Source organism: Thermobia domestica, chromosome 3 (genome assembly GCF_964235325.1).
Source record: "Thermobia domestica chromosome 3, izTheDome1.hap1.1, whole genome shotgun sequence".
NCBI lineage: Eukaryota > Metazoa > Arthropoda > Insecta > Zygentoma > Lepismatidae > Thermobia > Thermobia domestica.
In genome coordinates, this window is record NC_137456.1 from 332,577,385 (window position 1) to 332,598,146 (window position 20,762).

At 33.7% G+C, this 20,762-nt stretch overlaps 1 long non-coding RNA gene across 2 annotated transcripts in view; it reads right to left on the reverse strand.

The window, feature by feature from the left end:
• Nucleotides 1–19,750, reverse strand: part of LOC145681966 (uncharacterized) — a 32,441-nt gene extending 12,691 nt beyond the window's left edge. Inside the window, exons 1-2 of one of the 2 annotated variants that reach the window (XR_014130879.1) lie at nt 19,504–19,750; nt 17,859–18,067 (exon numbers count right to left, since the gene is read on the reverse strand). This is a non-coding gene — a long non-coding RNA (uncharacterized LOC145681966). Of the gene's footprint in view, nt 1–17,858; nt 18,068–18,685; nt 18,724–19,503 lie in introns of those variants that run through there. The other variant, XR_014130878.1, reaches the window with a different exon arrangement.
• Between the last annotated feature and the right edge of the window lie 1,012 nt (nt 19,751–20,762).

The window sequence follows — 20,762 nt, forward strand, 5'->3', positions numbered from 1 at the left end:
CATCTGTTTACATTATGCATAACATATACAAGACAGATACACTATTTCACTTTCATACTACACACATTTTTCAAAGTTTGAAATATAGATGTAAATTTTGCATGTTAAATTAACAAAAACAGTGGTTCTGAAACAATGTTATCCCATACTGATTTAGTACATTTTGTGAAACAGTCACATATATCATGTTTAAACATCTGATAAACGTAAAAAAATATCTATTTCATCACACACTTCTACACCTAGCACTCAATTTTCGACAACGACAAACACACTCAATGTTACCAGAACACAGAACAGGAACTGGAGACCACAGTTTAGCACTATATTTTTTTTTAAAAAAAGGAAGAAGTCCACTATCCTAAAATGTGTATCTAAACATTGCTCTACGTATCTACGAAGCAATGAAAATTTTTTATCGAAATATTTGGGCAGGAAACTCTAACAGCCAGCCATTTTATTTAAATCGTAATAAACCCTGTAACCGTGCGTTAACGTGAAGACAATGCTTGGTCCATTGATAATGTGTTGGAAGAATGAAAACTCAATGTTCGTAGGTTCGATTTTATCCACTCACCAGAACATTTTATTCTTATGTGTAACGATGAAATAAGAAAGAAAAACGTATAACCGTTAAGACAAAACTTCAACCAAGTCTGAAGAGAACAATACTAAAATAGTAACACAATGACGTCAACCAAGAATTATTTCATGTAGCGTTTGGACGAAATTACAACTGTCAACAATAATTGCAGAAGTAAAAACAGGCTGATAGGCGTAATGTAGTCTAGACTTCTGAATGCATTTACTTCCTCAAAACTTCCGTCTCGTCATTGGTATGCCGTTAGTCGTGGTAAAACCTTTCAATTGGAAGTGAAATGACAAACTAAAACAGTTTTAAATCAATAAATGTCTATGTGTAAAAGTAGGTGTCTCTTATCTGTAGTTCTGAGTTCCTTTTACTTTGAAGTGACAAATGAGAGAAGAAAGTATGGTGATCGAAAAAAAATCAAATTTGAGATTTCAACGAATTTACACGTATTATAGCCCCTAATACCGAAAAAGTTATTTTTTGATACATGTCCATCTGTTCGTCCGTCCGTTCGCTACACTTTTCTGTGCACTCGCCTAGAGGCCAACCGTTCAACTTATCTGCTCCAAATTTTAGTTTAAGATTTTCATAGTATTTCCTATAGTTTTTTTATTTCCCTCCTACTCCCAAAACAAGGGTAGTTTCCTGTACGATGAAAATAGAAAAAATATATTTTCTAATAACTGGCTCTAACGATCTTGTTTTCTTTCTTTTTTATAAATCAATATTTAATTAGCAACCCTATTTTGTGGTATAAGGCATTTATCTGAGAAAAATCTACAAGGGGTAGTTTATACTTAGGGGTGAGTTTTTCTCAGTGATTTTCTCAAAATGGACTCAAGTGTTTTCGTTCATATTTCATAAATAAATATTTCATTAATAACTTAACAATATGGCATAAATAACTCGTTTGTCCTAAAAAAATGCGAGGGGTAGTTTATTCTTGGTGGAGTGTGTTGTCTGGGTGATTTTCTCAAAAATGACTCAAAAGAGTTTATTCGTATTTCAAAAATACATATTTCGTTAATAACCGAACAATATGGCAAAACTCGTTTGTCCTGAAAAAAATATACGAGGGGCAGTTTACTCTTGGGGGTGTTTTTCCTCCACGGTTTTCTCTAAAATGAATCAAGCAATTTTGTTCGTACTCAGAAATAAATATTTCATTAAAAACCTAATAATATGGAATAACTCGCTTGCCCTGAAAGAATCCTCAAGAGATAGTTTATTCGGGGAGTTATTTTTCCCTCACGATTTTCTCAAAACTTACGTGGACAATTTTATTGATAATTCATAAATAAATATTTCATTAATAACCCTATATTTTAGTATAAGTCATTTCTATGAAAAACAATTGCGACGGATAGATTATTTAGGGGGTCAAGGTTTTTCCCAACAATTTTCTCGAACTACAGGCGATTTTGTTCAAATTTCGCAAATAAATATTTCATTAATAAGCAAAAGTATATCTTAACTCATTGTTCGAAACAATTCACAAGAGGTAGGTTACTTCTGACGTGTTCTTTTTGAACGACTTTCTCGAAAATGACTCATTTGATTTTTTCATATTTAATAAACAATTATTGCATTAATTGCTCTATTATATGTCTAACGAAAATGTGCTCAAAGTGTGAGTTAGTTTTGTAGTGTGGATTTTCTTCAATCGAAGTTTTTTATTCGATAATCTGACATTCGATGTATTTGAATAATACGATATTTTCTTTTTCGTATTATCCAAATACACACTTCAGTAACAACTGCGGCCTAACACAGTTAAGAAATTGAATTGAAAAAGTTTAGTGCGGTGGCCCTGTAATTGAATATTTTTTGGTAAACACCCTAGCTTTTTGTGGTAAACTCAGGCTTTTCTTTTTCGAGCGACAAAAGAGAGAAGAAAATATGGTGATTGTGAAAATAGTATATCAAATTCAGATTTCAACGGATTTACATACTTCATGGCGTCTACATACCGGAAATGTGATTTTTCGATACCCGTCCTTCCGGTCCGTCTATTCGGTACACTTTTCTGTGTACTCGCCTAGAGGCCATACTGTTCAACGTATCTACACCAAATTTTAAACTTAGGGTTTACATAGTATTCCTACAGGAGATTTTCCCATTTTTTCCTACCGCCTAAAATAAGTGTGGCTTACTAACAGCCGAAAATCGAAAAAAGATATTTTCTCCAAAATGGTTTTAACAATTTTGTTTATTTTTCATTAATCAATATTTAATTAACAACCCTATATTGCAGTATCAGATATTTCTCTTAGAAAAATTTACGAGGGGTAGTTTATTCTTGGAGGTGACTTTTTCTCGACGATGTTCTCAGAAAGGACACTGGCAAATTTTGTACACACTTCATAAACAAATATTTAACCTTGCAGCATGGTATAAGTCAATTGACCTGTAGTATTCTTGGAGTTGAATTTATTTCCAGTGAGTTTCTCAAACACGACCAGTTGGCAACCCTGTATCTCGAGAACGAAGCTGAACTCGAAAACTGCAAGAGGACCATTTGTCTCCTTTTGATGTCACGAATCATCTCCCGAAGTTTGTGGACATCTTTCAGGTTCACCCTTAATGAAGCTTCTTTTCGAAAAGTTAACTATTAACTTTAGACATTGTTTATTTTTTTTAAAAAAATCACAAATGCCGTTATTAATTTTAAGGCAGAGAGCTACTTTTGAGAGAATAGATCTTTAAAAATAATTTTAAAACTTAGACTTTTGTTTTCGAGACATTCCAGACAAGACGAGACATTTTAAAAGCTATCTCGTGTCCAAAACATTTGTTACATCTTCTTTTGGATGTCACAAAGCGCGTCTCGTCTCTTTCTCGAGACATGTCTTATCTCGTGCGCATTCGTTAACACTTGGGAAGGATTATCTTTCTACTCAAAGCATTGTTTTTATAATGGTTGCATATTTATGATAATTGCCGTCAACATAAATTACAGTTCTTTCAGTTGAATTAATTGTTTATTATTATTATTGAAATTAAAATTAAATGGAATATCTAGTTTAACGTTGCACGATTATGCACCTACGCTAAGGGAGAATGATGATGAATGAAATGATGAAATGAAGAAAGTGGGAGGAAAATGGAAAATTCCAAGAAAACCCATACCCATGCACACGGTATTTGTCTACCTCAAATTTCACTTGGCGCGAAGTGGAGTCGAGCCACGGACCCCATGAATGCTCTATTATTATTATTATTAATAATAATATAATAATAATAATAATAATAATAATAATAATAATTGAAGTGAGCTTAACGAGTTTCAACCGTCCGACTCAACCAATGTTTGGGTGCCTGTTCGTTCGTCTACTCCATGACAACTTTTCATAAAAGACATTTCCTTTTAATGAAACTAGTAAGTGCCTTTTAGCTTTGAGAAGTAACTATGCTTGGAATTTGAAATCTGCAAAATATAAGAGGTAAAATTAACCAAATGGTGCAAGTTTACACTAATGTATACAAAACAATTTTGCAATATCAATTACGTGAATCTTGTCCCATAAAGAAGCCGAAACCCCTACACCAAAGAGCTCTCCGAGATTTGATAATTGTCCACAAGCACTGAAATTGTCATTTGAAGCCAAGACTTTAATATCAAGCCAATAATTTCTTTAAAATAGACGAAAAATTCGAAAGTTATAAGCATTTTCATATTTTTGCCTTTTTCCATAATGGAGCCGTAGCACACTATACTGATGAGCCCCCCCGACTCCAGGATTTGATCATTCTCCATCGGACTGAAATTGCCATTTGGAACCAACACTTTAATACGAAGCCCAACAATTCTTTAAAATAGACGAAAAATTCGAACGTTAGAAACATTTTAATATTTTTGCCTTTTCTCATAAGGGGCCCGTATTAGCCTACACTGAAGAGCCCCACGAGATTTGATCCTTGACCACTGGGACTGAAATTCTCATTTGAAACCAAAACTTTAATATGAAGCCAAAAATTAAACTTTTACATCAATTTAAATTGACTGGGTTCCAGTTCACCCCACTATTAGGTTTAGTTTAGTTAAGTGGTAATTTGTGACAGCTTCACATCATCAAAAGAATCTTTCACTACCCCCCTCCCAGAAGTTTGTGCTGGATCCGCCACTGGATTCAATAGACATTTTTCCTATTATTTTTATCACCTTGTTGGGGCTCCCTCGTACAAATAAAGAAGCGGTAATATTACAATCAAGGGGCGCTATATATTAGGTATTTCTTTAGTTACCTACCCCTAACCGCACAGGGCCATCTTTGGTAGAATAAAAAAATGTGACGTGATATTCCAATCATGAAAGGGGAGAGGATGCTGTAAATATATTTCTTATTCATTTTGTCTACCCTGCTTATGATAAATTACTTTCAGTTGGAAGGGTACTGAAATGAGAGGGGCAAAATAAAACGCCGTACTCCCTCCTACATGGTTGTTCAAATAATTACTAAAGAAAGCACTTTAGACTAAGATATCTAAGATTTAAACTAAGAAACTAAGATATCCTTACATTATGTAAGGATGGCATATTCAGGATTATTATTATTATTATTATTATTATTATTATTATTATTATTATTATTATTATTATTATATGAATGGTTTTGGAGCACCAAAATTTTGTGAGACGAACAATGGAATGTAGAGGTTTAAGATGGGTGGTCATAGGGAGGAAAAACCAGAATTTTTTTCTGTCTGACTCTCTAACGTGAAGATTATGTGCTGATGGCAAGAAGTATCGTCATTCTACAATAGGAAGCTTTTACGTAGAATATCAATTACTTGAGTTTTCCTCCTTCGAGCTACTTATCTCATGTGGTAAATTCAAAACAATTTCAATTTAATACAAATACATTGTAAAACTTTTCCGTAATTAAACATCTAGGGAAAATTAAACATTTAATAGGGAAATCTGTTATCAAAATATCCAAACAAGTAGATAGAAGACTATCTAGTGAGAAATATTGTGAAACTTTATAACATTCTCCAAATTAGGATTAACATTTACTGGGAAACAACGCGCCAGCGAGCATTACGTATAGTGAGCAGTGAGCACAGGGGAAATAATTACTAAACTGTTTGCAAACAAAATTACGGATGCTAATGCAAGTGCGACAACGACATTTTTTTCTGTTTTTGGTATCGTCATGAATTTTACACATATGTTACAATTTGATTCTTTCCCACATAAAAAAATAAATAAAATAACCATAATAATAAAAATGACAACGTCACTTCCATCTGGATTCGAACCCGCTACCTTCGGCATACAGACTAGTTGCTTTAACTAACTGAGCTATTTGTTTCCTTACGTAAACTGACCCTGTTCTACGGTAAAGACGATTTTTCATTACGGTCGCGCTACCAATTCGTCCTTTTCCATAGACAATTTCCACTTTTTGCTCTATATTTACGTTAATACTTGGCATATATTCATATATTTGGAGTTTGCAGATAATGCACGAAATAAGACATATTAGAAATATTTCGTTAAAAGTTTCGTTTGTAGATTTTGTCCACATTTCTCTCAGTGACATAGATGTCGCTGCTTCGTGTTGAATTGCAGAATTCCCTCGCGTTCTTGAAAATTTCCCACTTTAGCAGAGTTGGTAATTCTCGAGATTTCTGTCGATTTAATGTTTTTTGCTTCTAATTTATTTATTTTAAGCTAATATCTAACACAAATATTAAAAACGGGTTTGTTATTAACCTGTCCTGCTGGGGAAACCTTCGGAAATTTCGAACATATAAAGAAAACAGAGATATTTTCAAAAAATTTCAAAATAAAGAGACGCGTCATTTATTTTGCTCATGGTAGTACATTTATAAAAAAATATGTATATATAAAAAGGTACATAAAAAGGAGGAAACAGGTTGATAATGTATTCTGTAGTACTAAGTTCATATTTCAAGAAAATAATTATTTCATTGCTCTAAAATTGTTACACTATTTTTTTTTAAATAAAAATCGAAAAATATCGCAAATCCCACCGACTTGAAAAAAAAAACATAGCAGGAACGGGCTATGTGTTAAGGCTGAAGCGACGGGTGCCCCTGATGTTTGTGTATCGTTATTAACAGTCTTCTCAATAACTTGGTCGACATGAACCCTACAGAAAGCATTCTGATTCGTAAGTTGTATAGCGAAGCCACCTTTAAGACAGTGAGCGTCGTAGACAGCTGGACTCTTCTATTGTAGTTTAGTCAATTCTGTGTAATGAATTAACAAATATTTAGCATAAATGATTCTGTCGAATACAAAACACTGAGGGATCATCATTTCAATGCAGTAAAGATAGAGGAACCAATCACTTTCTCTGTTTGCTCTGAGAAATTCCAACAGAATCTCAACCATATCTACGTAATTCATCCAAAAGATGATAACTCTCCATTTTCACTACGAAGAATAGATAAGTATTTGTTGAAATATTCAAATGTTTTCTGGACAATTGAAGGGTATGACAAGGATTAAGACGCAATTTGATCAAACTATTATTTATATCCCTCTGGCCGAAATCTAAGAAACTTTTAATTATCCATTGTTAAAATGCAAACCAAACGACACGCATACATGCTTTATATTGGGTCGATGCATAAGTTCGTGCAGTTCTTATATTTTATTTTAATTCTGCTGTTCTGTTAATTCAAATACAAATACAACATAAACATAACATTAACATATTCTACGAGAGTAACAATACATTGCATACATCACATTCAAAACCCTGAAGGTCTTCCAGAACGTGGATTATCAGGCAAGTCAAACCGTCCTGCTCGAAAGCGGGAAAACCATTTCTGTGCTGTGCTTTTAGCAAGTGCTTCATTCACGTACACAGCACAAATTGTTCTCGCAGCTTCTGCTGCATTGGATTCTCGGTTAAACCCGAAGAATAAAATGTGACAGAAATGATCACTTTTCTCAACTTAACATTCCATATTAGTTTGTCTGAAATATATACGGTGCAATAATACCAGGGACGAATCAAGGAAGGGGGGGCGATCGGGGCAATCGTCTCCCCCAAGAAGAGAGAACTTTCTTGTTTTATATATAAATAAAACCCATCCCAGAGTTTGGAGCTTTTACAAGTAGCTCTAGGCAGCAGTATTACAGAAGTCCGTCCTGGATCCACCCCTGAATAATACGTTCACAATCAAGAAAACCTGTGTTTCACAACACATAAACTCCAAACTACGGTAAAACAACGGAATAACGATAAACAATCGATTCACGCCGCATTGCTGCCAACCCACAAGAAAACCGCACGAACTTACGCATCGACCCAAAACATCAGTTTATAGATGCGAATTGCACAATTGTAATAATTTCCCTCCAGCAGTTTTTCTATGGAGTCCTTAGCTATAACACCTGACTCAATAGCGAAATCTCTTGAACCACTGCTACCAAATAGTCTTAAATTGATTGATTGAGTTTGAGTTTAACGTCCCGTTCAGCAGCGAGGCTATATGAGACGTGGACCTACTGATTAACGTGGAATCCGAACCACATCCGCTCCCGCCGGCAATCGAACCCGGGATTCCTACTCTTAAATTTATTGATAAGAAGTTGGATACGGTAAGAAAGTCCCTAACATTAATATGATACCCTAATCTTCATGTTCATTTGTCTACAGTATTTCCGCAGCCTTACAAAAAATAGCTTGATCTAGCACAATAATATCAAAAGCAATAATTTTATAGCTTTGTATTTTGATTAAAATAGGCAATAAAGATATTTTGATTGAAATAAACAGACTTCTCAGCAAGATAAAATAAATAAATAAAGAAAGAAAAATAACTCAAATATTGAAAACTTGAAGTAATCGCTCGTAGCTTACTTTCCCGCACATAACTAATTTTACGGTTTTATATTTCGGCTAAATGATGTTGGATTTCGATTATCTTTTTTCTTTTAATTAAAGCTCAGATTATTGGCTTTGTTTTTTATTTGGGGATATTTTTCAGTTTAAGTAGCCATATTGTGTAAAACGCAAACGTAACAAAATAATCACATTAAAAATTGGATAACTCAAACATTTCTCAAAAAAAATATCAAATATACATCAAAAGTGATAATAATTAAAATTAAAGCTTTATGTTTGGACTTTATTTTAAAGAGAAAAAAAATAGTTGAAATCGGACGAAGGAAAGCAGTGGTATATGCCTTTGAATATTTCCCGCCGGGTGCCATTTTGAACGGCCACCATCTTAAATAGCTACCTTACTTAGATGTCTATCACCTGCTTTTGTATTCACGATAGGCCACTGAGTAACTGTGGAACGTTTGGTCGGGTCCCTCCATTTTGTACGGAAAACTTGTCTGGCACATGGACTAATTGCAATTATTACAATAAGATGTCTCCATTAGCCACAGAGAATAGTGGGATGTTAAATTTAAAACAAAAAGAACCTCTACAGGACTATTTTATCAAAAAGTAAATTTAAAAGCAACTGAACATTATATATATATATATATATATATATATATATATAGTGGCGGATCCAGGATATGATGAAGGGATGGGCTAAACTACTGATTGCCGCTTTATGCAGTGTGTAAAGCAGGATTGAAGCCCTTTTTATCCAGTGTATACCTGAGCGTCAAGGGGGCTACAGCCCCTATAGACCCTCCCTTGGATCCGCGCCTGGATATATATGTACAGGATGGACCATTCATCTTGGTACGAGTGGGTTCCAAGTATTGTAATGAGATGTTCATATGTTGAAATCTCTCAAATTAAAGACATAAAAGTTGCTGCTCGGATTTTTTCTTGTAAAATAATTAAAAATGTGTACCTAGAATGAAAGAAAGAGAGATTTTCAAATATGATGGTACGAGACGTTCAAATTTTGTGCGATACTTTGAGTTCAGATAAATTCTGTATCAAAGATGGAGAAGGAAGAACGCTAAGTACTGCACTTTGTAATACGTGGGAGCATTTGCTAGTTGAGTCGAGTGTTGGCGGGAAGCAAGTAGATACACAAAGACTGGGTTCCTGTTTACTTCCAAATGGCCATAAACAAAGTCACGAGTTTCTAAATTAAGCTGATTTGTTGTTCAGTTACTGGCGCATATACTCTTAGGAGAAATATTTTTGTCACTAAAAGTAGAAGTTTACTATGAAACAATCAATCAGTATGTTGCAAACTTCAACATTTTCAGATCTTCGGAACTGTTTTAGATATTGAAGTGCTGTAAAAAGGAAAATGATTCATTTGCCAATTGCAAACCATAGCAATAACTAGATATCATCTAATATGCATACAAATCTCATTCTTTTGAAATAAAACTTCGAAAAAAATAAACTTTCAAGCCTTGTTACTTATTTCATATTTATTCGAAACAAGTCGTATTATGATCATGGTATCCAACACTAAGGTACTTTCGATGAGCATTATCCTGTCTATTTCCGTTGTGCCATTTGTGTGATAGAGCCTTCCACAAACTTTGGATGTTTGTGATATCCTTAGTTTGCAACACTGAATAATACATGTGGTATTTTAAGTTTTTATTTGACATGTTGATTTGAAATATGTAATAATCTGACGTTGGGTTACCAACACCGTTTGTTGTTTATTTCTGTTTAATACGTGCAAAGATGTCCCCTTCTATATAGTTGCTTCGTGCAAAGTTTCGCTTTCTCCCTTTTGGTTTCTCCGTTACCATGGGTGGACACAATAAATGATGGTCCTTGTATATCAATCGGTAGATCATGTGAAACTAAACAAAATGAGATGTTTGAGTGGAGTGTGCGAATTAGACAATTTATATTAGGAGGCATAAAATTAGGCCAACTTGACGTAGAGTTTGAAGGTGCAATAATTCAAAATGTGACAATAATGCCTCACCCCTTCCCACACACATATAAATATGTTATGACATCTGTAACAAATAAGGGATTTATTAATTCAATAAATATACCGACATTATGTATATATTGTTTGACATGCACACACCACACCTAACCTTTCACAACGTGTTTAAATGTTGTAGTCGCTCTTGTGCTCGTAGCTCTCTAGCGTTTATGTACGTAACATTTCGGCCCGCGTGATAGCCATGATCACAAGCATGTGTTATTTTTTCCGCTCATATTGAAATCTTCCACTCTGCGTTATTACACACAGCCTTGCGATACAAAACCTGCTTCAGTGTTAAGAAAAGTACTAAAGTTAAACCGGACTGACTTTTTTAAAAATCTACGTATTAGCCTATCATACGAGAAGTGGATTTTTGGTGGTCCCGATTTCTGGTATCAAGGACAAATCGAAAGCCAAATATTAAAAATACTGTCAATTCAAATTTCAGGCTTTCCTTCCACTTCTCACCAATGCTGCGCTCTCCATTTTTTTTATATTTTTTTCAAATATCGATTCCATGACGGAGCTAAGGAAACAACACTTATAATTACTTTACGTTAGGTTACAGCTGATTTGATTCACTGTGTTCTACGTTATCAAATGAAGTATAAATATTACATTGAGGTTTTCCAGACAGCATTATTGGCGTCGACAGCAAACTGTACAGCGAAAAGAAATGTGGAAAGTGAAGGGTTAACTTTAAAAAGCCCGTTCCAGTTGAAGTGCTTATACAGACACGGAGAATCAGTCGTATTAGCAAATGCTGAAACAAATCTTATGCGCTTGCTCACCGTCACTAACGTGTATGCTCACTATGGACGCATCGTAAGCATTACGTTAACATATAGCCACGAGAGATTGTATAACTCATATTTTGATTTTGAGTTTAACGTCTCGCTCAGCAGCGAGGCTACATGAGAAACTCAGATTTTCAGTACAGTTTCAAAAGTTCATTTTCGTAAACTGTAAAAGGAAGTGATGTTCAGGCAATAATAATCCGCTTATGTTCTATTAAGTCGACTTGTTCTATTTATTGGATATTACAAATATCATGCAAACTTGCAAACTAAAATGAAATATAACAAAGATTAAAACAAGATGATAATCGATACAAATGTAGAGGATGGATATGACATACCCGAGTATGATGGAAGAAGATATTTGTTTACTTGTTGGCCAACTGCTAAGAGCATTAATAAATCCATATGCTACTTTGTTACGCGCAATTAGTACATTCAAATTCACGAACGACGACGAAATGAAGGGTATGAGGATACTGTTGCAAGTAACAACTGTAGTCATAATAGTATAGATAAAGAAAGCGACGGTGAAAATAATGGGGAAATTAGAAATGACCAAATAATTTACATCGCTCATTTCAAAATACGGCTAGCACATTAAACTTACAAGAAATTACAAAAGTCAGTGAAATTTGGCGTTATATTAAGCATGGTTTGGGGGGGGGGAAGCGAGCATCCCTGGTGGAGATACTTCAGTTGATTTCTTTGGGGGGACAAAATGTGATTGAGGGGGAAAATCCCCCTCATCCCCCGGTAATTCACACCCTGTTTGAGTGTAAATTCTGATGTGTGATTTTTGAGAAAATTGAGAAAAAACATTTTTGTAATGCTAAAAATACGCCATTCACTAAGAATACGGACTTGGAGAAAGCGTTTGATAATAGAATGCAACGAGATGTAATGATAGATACTATTTATTCTACTGGAAAAGGATGTTCATTTGCCTATGTATCGTATATGAAAAAATATATGTTAAGTAGCATATTGTATCTATTGCTATTTGTCTTCTGCTAACGGTGACACACAAATATTCCTATCATTGACACCGTATTACTAACAACTTCTATGGCGAGGGAGGAAATAAGAGAAACTTCAAATTACGACGGCCAAATACAATACTGTACACCAACATACAAAGAAGAGTATAATTCAAACTGATGGTAAATGAAAGTTTTGAGGAAATACTTAGAAAGGCTCTAAGGAAGCATCAAAGAGTCAAAGAGAACTGGAAAGCATAGATAAATGAACTGAGATTTTTTACATTCCATGACTATGTCCTGTAGGGTAAAGAAGACAGATAATTTATTAAAGTAAATGATTATGAAGGAATTCGTGGGATGAGAATGTAAGAGGTAGCAATAGGAGAATCTTGAGAAAACCCACGAACATGATGTTCTCCACCACAAACTCACAGGCCTAGGATCGAACCAAGAACCTCTTTTACCAGAGGTGAATACTCTACCACTGAGCTACTGTGGACGTGGATAGCATAGAGAAAGTAAGATAAACAAGAGGAGATTCAAATGAATCCGAGCTCGACACGTACTACAAGACCTGAAATATGCGAAAGGCTCAGGCATAGATAACATATCAGCACAAACCATACCAAATGTGAGAAACAAACTTCAGGACAGGCTGTATAAATTAATTAACAACATTTATAAAGAAGAAAAAATTCTCTCAGACTCCAGACGAGCAAGATAGTGGAAGTGCGTTAAACATCAAATGTTGAGAATTGTGAAAATTACAGAATGATAAGCTTGCTCATGTATGTTTCAAAATCTTTTATTAAAAAATCTATAGCAGACTGAAAGTTAAGGTAGAGAAGTATTAGAGGATGAAAAAGTACCAGTTTGATTTTGCGGAATGCAGGAAACAATACTTACATTAAGGCGATTGATGAAAGGAAGAATTTGAGTTCGAAAATAAAATTGGATGGGATTTGTGGTCTTGAAGAAAGCGTTTGATAATGCAGAATAAAAAAAAGGTTCAATATTCTGAAGGAATCAGAAGTAACTGTAAGAAGCAAAGAATAATACCAATGAACTTGCCCAAAGAGTAGAAGGCAACAATTGAAGAAGAAGAAGAAGAAGAAGAGAGAAGCAACAGTTTAGAAAGTCAGGTAAGGATGTTAATTGTCACTAATTTTTAAAAATCTTTACAATGAGGAACCTATAAAAGAATCAAGGACGCTGACAGCCTAGATATAACCAACTGTTTATATCGGTTGGCAAACAGGAAGAAAAATTACAAGCAGACTTAAACAGAAATTCATACATACATAGAAGCAAAATCAACATAATGAACAAGAGCAAAAATTAGGTGGTAAGCAAGGAAAATACATAAAGTGGCTCAACAGAAGTGCCTACAATCTTGTCCGAGAAAACGATTTTACATATGCTGAAAAGTCAGTTTTGGAAGCAGATGTGGTGGAGAAAGAAGGAATTAAGAATTTTGAATCATGGTGAGTAGAGGAAGAACTATATGCCCGATAACAGAAACAACCCAGAACATCTTAAGGTTGTTTTTGACTACTACGAAACTAAAGAATATGGTAGCCAAGATGTTTTGAAGACCAATCAGAGTTAAGGTCGGAAAGTGAGGATAAGAAATTGGTAGAGGCTATAGGAACTTAAAAGTACGGTAGCCAAGATGACACAAAGGAACGAACAGAGTTAAGAGCGGGAGGAGATTATAAGAAATGGGTAGAAAGGGAACTTTTCAAACGTGATAAACGTATTTGAGGCTCGAGAGGAAAAACGCGGGAGTTAAAGAAGTTTTCTTGAGATGAGCAAGGATGATCTTGGATAATTGCAACATGGATGTAACAAACCGTTAACAACAAAATGCACAGAATCATTAGGGAGGAACTGTTTGTAGTTGGTAAACTAGTTTAGCCGTGTTATATGTTTGTCGGGATAGGAAGAGTTGATTTGAATAAAAGCTCAAATTGCAAATTGTAATGTTTACAAAGTTTGTTTCGGTTTGACGTTTTATACATACGTTACTCTTTTATTCAGAGACCGAGGGTGAAATTCATAGTACGGAAACCAGAAAGGATAATATATTCCAATTCAACATGTAAGTCAGATGTTGCTTAACTCTTATGGCCATTCCCTAAACTCATACATACTTTTTTTAAATTCAATGAATAATTTAATTTAGAGATAACAATTAATAGGTATAAACCATTCCAAGATGATCGTAGTTATAAAGTATCCTGTTACTGTTTTGTTCTCATGTTACTTAATAAAAAACTTGGTGCATATTTAGTGTACGGATTCATAGATTTGTAAAATTGTAATAATATTTTAATAGACTAATGTGAAAATAATGTAAACATGTGTTCTTACCTGTGAGATGCGTATTCACGTAAAAATACATTAATGTAAGTAGAATCTGTTATGCATGGATTTATCGATATGGTAGTTAGTAACCACAATATACAACGTGAAATGAAGCAACGGAAGTCAATGTACTAACTCATGACGAACAACCATAGAAGTGTGCGAAAGTTAAGGGATCAATATAATTGTAAAACTTACGTTAGTAACGTGCTGTTACTTTGGAACACAAATATGTAAGCAATGAAAACATATCGGAACATTATCAATAACGACTTTAGTGACATACAAATACATAATTCAACAAATAAGGTAAGTAAATTTGTGCCATGCACAGTAATTTACGCTATCCTCATTTACATGTATAGTCACCTTCGCTGTCGCGCGTGCTCTCTAGGGATGCACTGCTGCGCTCTCGCCTTGTATCGGTTAGATAGGATTCATACTTTTTAGTGCCCACCTAGCATAAGTTGGTTAGTGTTTTTGCACAAATAGTTGTTATGCACGGAAGGCCCCCTAAAGCAGATGTGTACGCAGGAATGCAAATCCAAACCCCAAAAATGGTTGTCTAAGTCGTTTGGCTGAAATTCACAAAAAGTTTACAAAAAGTCGGTTCACTGAAAAAGAAGTAGCCTATATATGCAATGAATCTATATATAGATCTATTTAATAAATCTGCACCAAAACCTGTTATATACCACATTTTTTCACGGTTATTACATGCTATTGAAATGGTTTAAATGTTATTCTTTTCCTTCAAAGAAATTGATGTTAACGTTCTTCCTTAATCTCAACCTCAGTTTTTTGAATTAAGGAATAACTGAAAGATAACGCAGAATATAAAAAGGCAGAAAGAAAGCTAGGTATTATTTACAAAAGAATATTATACGGACTAATAATTGTTTTCATCACCATCCGTATAGTGTATCCATTTGGATGCCCAATAATTATGACGTCATCAACTGCGCACTCAAATTTCTGGTTTATAAGATAACGTTTGGAAACGGTATTAGTTTATTTAATAGGATTAAGTAGACACTACCTAGCTCACTTTCTACATTTATGATATTTATTATCTTTAAGTTGTTCACTTAATTTAAAAAAAGTGACGTTGAGCGTAAGGAAGAACGTTAACATCCATTTCTTGTAAGGAAGGACATAATATTTAAAACATGCAATAACCGTGTAAAAATGTTGCTTATAACAGTTTTTGATCAAGCAACATGACAACAAAAGCAACAGTATACTTTGTAACTGTACTTATCTTGAAATGTTTCATACCTATAAGTACATACGGCAGTATTAATAGTTACTTTTACATATGATTAAAAAACTTACTATTTTAGAATTGACGTATCATAATTGATGTCTGTAAATTTATAAACGAGATGCTGTGTGTCTCGTTTTTAAGCCAGTATTGAATATATTTAGAGAATCTTTCAAATCAATTTATGAAAAAAAAATAATTATGTAGTACGAAAAAATGTTACAAAAGCCCTTAATCCAATCAATCTTCAATTGTAGTTAGTAAATAACTAGCTTCTCAGGAGTTAAATGGTTATTAGTATAAGAGGAAATGAAAAACTATTGCTTTTATTTATATACTGAAAGTTGTTAATACAGAGAAATACAAGCATGCTATTAGGTTAGCATTGTTTCTATTACATAGTTGGTTATATATTTTTAGTATTAAACTTATACTTAACATATACTTTTATTATATGATACATGTCGTAAAACTACCACAAACTACCACCATTATTTGATTACAAAATATAATAGCAACAGAACAAAAAAAGCTTTTACTGAGGACACAAAACTTGACAATTCACTTACAGAAGACACACAACACGAAGTACTGTATTGGCATTCTTGGGAAATATAAAAATTAAAAATCTATTTATATTGAACACAATACCTTACATATAAATAGTTAAGTAACGGGTTTCGAAGACGAATTTGACACTGGGAATAAAACAAAATAGCTTGTAATTTGCTATTTGGGTCTAACACCTAAAAAAGCAAGGCATCGTTTCCAAGTTTCGAAATAAGATATTAGTTAATCTATATTGCTTCAAATCTATCCAGTACTTTCTATTACGAGCACTACTTTTATACTTCAGGTCACGTTCAAGTCTAGACATGAGATAAGTTTAACTCTATTTTCAATTATTTAAAGTCTTTCTATAGCACATGCATTTTACATGCTACTGTTAATGTCTACTTTACAAAAGATTAGAAACTTCAGAACTTAACTGAATTTAATATTTATATTTTCTAGCTTATTGACGTATGCTTTAATATATTTGTTTCCCTCAGAGGATATGTGATTTCTTGCATTACTGTCAAATTTGTCTGACAACGTTCTTTTCGGAAATTTAACTGAAGATAACTTTCCCTGAAATGCAGATTGCATCTTCCGTCAATTAACAGTAGTAACAATAACTTGATAATAAGTCCAAGAAGAAATTAAATTTCTTTACATTTTCAAACTGTTCAGAATTCTTTTCTGATTTTTACAAGATATACAAAATATTTACAAGATATCTTGAAAAAGTTTTTACAAGATATATTTAGAAGATATCTCAAAGACACATACAAATACGTGTGAGTGTGTGTGTGTGTGCTAGTAGTTATCCTCAGAAATTTTGTTTCATTAATTTCTAGTCTTCCTGCATATTATCAGTCTTGCAATTAAAATGATAATTTGAAAAAGTAAAATTTATTTAAAAAAAGAAACGCATAAATTTCTTAAATTTTACATCCTCGTCAATTAAAATGGAATGCAAATTACTTACAAGTATTGCACTTTTGAGTAATAAAATATTGAATTCAAAATCTGCTAAAAAAAAAAAAAAAAACACGATTTGTTCCGTAACTGAAATCTTTACGTTACATTATTGAAATATGTTTCTTGATAACTTTTTATTAAATATTCAATTTTGCTTCAACTTCACTCGTAAGTTTTGTTTAAGGTTTACTAATCACTTTTCTGGCTTGAAAATTAAGTTGATTACGGATCTGCCTAACACTGGTATATTATATATTGAATAATATATAAACACATCCATACGTATTATACGTAAAAACCTAAGTGACAAATTTCTCCCTTGTACCTAGATGACACCGCTCTTCCTTTCTCTGTGGGAGACCTGAATTGCGGTTCGAATACTACATTAAGCTGTATGTATCACGGTGGAGAAACGAGACTTTACCTAACTATTTATGTGAGAAATAAAAAGCAAGTTGCAAACTCACAGCTCTTACCACCGGAATGCTTATTAAAAATCCAACACACTTCACTTCTGCTTATGATCAAAAATTGCAACCTAGGAGCAAGGAAAATTATTTCCAGTAGAATGACCCTGCCTCTCAGTGTTTCCTGTTTACTCAAAGGCTTGTATCTGCAGCTGAATACGTGATGTTTATGAGCGTACTGGGTGACGAATACGCAGCGGAACGAAGTACTGAAAAGAGGGTTGAAAAAATTTAGCCTTACAATTGTATTCAAAGATATTCAATATACCTTACAATTATTTTTCTACACATTACTGAAAGTAATAGTAACATATTAGTTATAAATAACTAGACCCGAGAAAGGCGAATTCATATACAACGCAAATACTGAATTCTAAATAGTTAAAGTCGCAATCTGGCACTAATAATTCATACAACTCACAAGAAAAACCGGTCAGGTTTTAGCTTTAAAAGCGACACGACACATACATTTGAAGAAAAATTCGGGGGAAAATAGTATAATCCTACGGAATAACACCAATCCCTGGATATTCTTAATCCAAACTATGTTTACCTTAGCTTCAAAAGCAAATAAAATTTTAGAAGAAAATACCAAAAATACATTTATGGAATAAGTTCACGGATTAAGCAGCAAAACCAAAGGTAAAAATCAATGATCTCCACCATACCTATCGCCACTCAGAAAAAGCAAAATACATTCTTTAGAGCTGACACCTTGTTCCTAAAATATATATATTGTCCATGTATGCATTTTAAACCACTTACTGCCTCTATAACAGCATGGAAAATAAATAATTTCAAGTAAACATTATAGGCTACGTACATACTTTAAAATATTAAAATTCTCCAACATAACTTCCTTTCGTCGCCATGGTTCCAAGAAACAGGTGCGAGCCAGATTGCAATGGCTGGCGTTTCAGTTCGTTACCAAATAGATGCGCGCAAGCCACACATTACGGTGGCAAAAAATGTTACGTTTCAAGTCAGGCTCTTCTCAGTGTTTCCAATTAAACGAAAATCTTGATACAAAGATTCTTATAATCGAGAGAAAACGATAGCGGTTTTATTCTTTTTTTTTTAAAACCTACAATTTGAGAATACTTGGTTATTTATGTACGTGCATGCATAAATACGTCACGTATATACATTTATTTAGAAGTGAGCGATGGTTGGAGTTAATCATCTTCTGAAAATTTCACTTGAGGTTCGGCTTCCAAAACACTATCCAGGTTTGACACTCGCAATGATAGAAAGACACCTCCTAGATTTTCTAAATCTCAGACTAGACGTGCCGACGGAAATTGTGAAATTTTAACAAGTGATCGAGCAAACAGGTACGAACTACCTTCATGATCATCTACATACGCATAATTCCAATTTCTACTAAAACTTTCGAAATATAATACTAAAGTTAGAAAACAATGTGGTATTTCAGATACTGCATTACATAATGAAAACAAGAATAAAATCAATAATCACTCAAATTCTACCTATTATTGACGAAAGAGCATTTTTAAAATCCTAATTATTTTTTTTCTAAATTTACCGATTGATATAACATAGCTACGTTTCACATTATTTACAAACTCTGCAGAAACGCGGAAACAATTTTAAATAAATATTATAATCTGGAGTATATACCTACCTCAAAACATGTAGCACAAACTTTTCTCTCGCTGCATACAAACCGAACTGTTTGCAACACACTTTTCTGGTCCATTCGGCAGTGTTGCTAACAAGATCATTGAAAATTTCACCAGATTCTTGAACTTAAGCCCGTGAAGTGGATTAAGTTGTTCTTATCATATAATGAAAACCTCGTAATTCGTGAATTGGCAAAACACAATCACGCCGGAAGTTTTTACATTTGTCTTCTGTACTCAGTTTTTCAAATTTAGGTTATTGACCGGTCTTTTGAAATTTCTGCAAACATCCTGCTTTTATTTTAAATGCAGTTAAAGATCACTGAAACACGAGACAAATTCACACACACACACACACACACACACACACACACATATATATATATATATATATATATATATATATATATATATATATATATATATATATATATATATATATATAAGGCCTGGACTGTTAATAAGAAACTGTTAATACTAAGCAATGAGTAACAGGCGATACATAAGTAGTGAAAAAGGAGCGAAAGGGCCTATAGATGTGTTGTAGCACTAATTATGCCGCTTCTCTTACACGCAAATCGTAATCATCTAAAGATAATATACACTTTCTAGCACCCTGGACCACTCTGAACGGAGAAAGCAAGTATCCAAACATGTACAACCGAAGTGCGTTGCCAATAGTTTTTGAACCTTTTACATTTCTCGGAAATCCGCTAACGAACAATTTTAACCGCTAGTTGCAATCGTAAAGCTGTCAGGTTTAGCAAGAAACCACTGACGTTTGCAGCACTGAAAACTGGTGCAAACTGGATTACACCGGAAGTTTCACTTCGTAGTTAAATAGATGGCACGTATCTCACACATTCTTGAGGAGAGAGAGCAGCACTGCAGAAATATACCGTTAATTCAGTGTTTTCAATTAATAAGAACGGGATCCGAAAAAAAATCTTTAAAAAATGAAAAATATACGAGAAATGCCATTGTTTGTGCACACGTTTATTTAGAGTCCTGTCAAAGCTCTGAAAGATCTATATTTTCTTGTAAAAGAAGAAGTAAGTTAGCAATATTAATTCATCATATTCTTGTTGGTTTCTGTCCTATTTTCAGTTATTACTTCAACAAATGTAAGCTAACTAAACCTAATCTAGCCTACATTAAGCTAAGCTGAAATGTTAATCATTATGAGAAAAAATAATAAAACTGCATTTTGTAAAAAAGTAAACAATGCAACCTTTACCCACCCCCAAAAGTTATGTGAGGA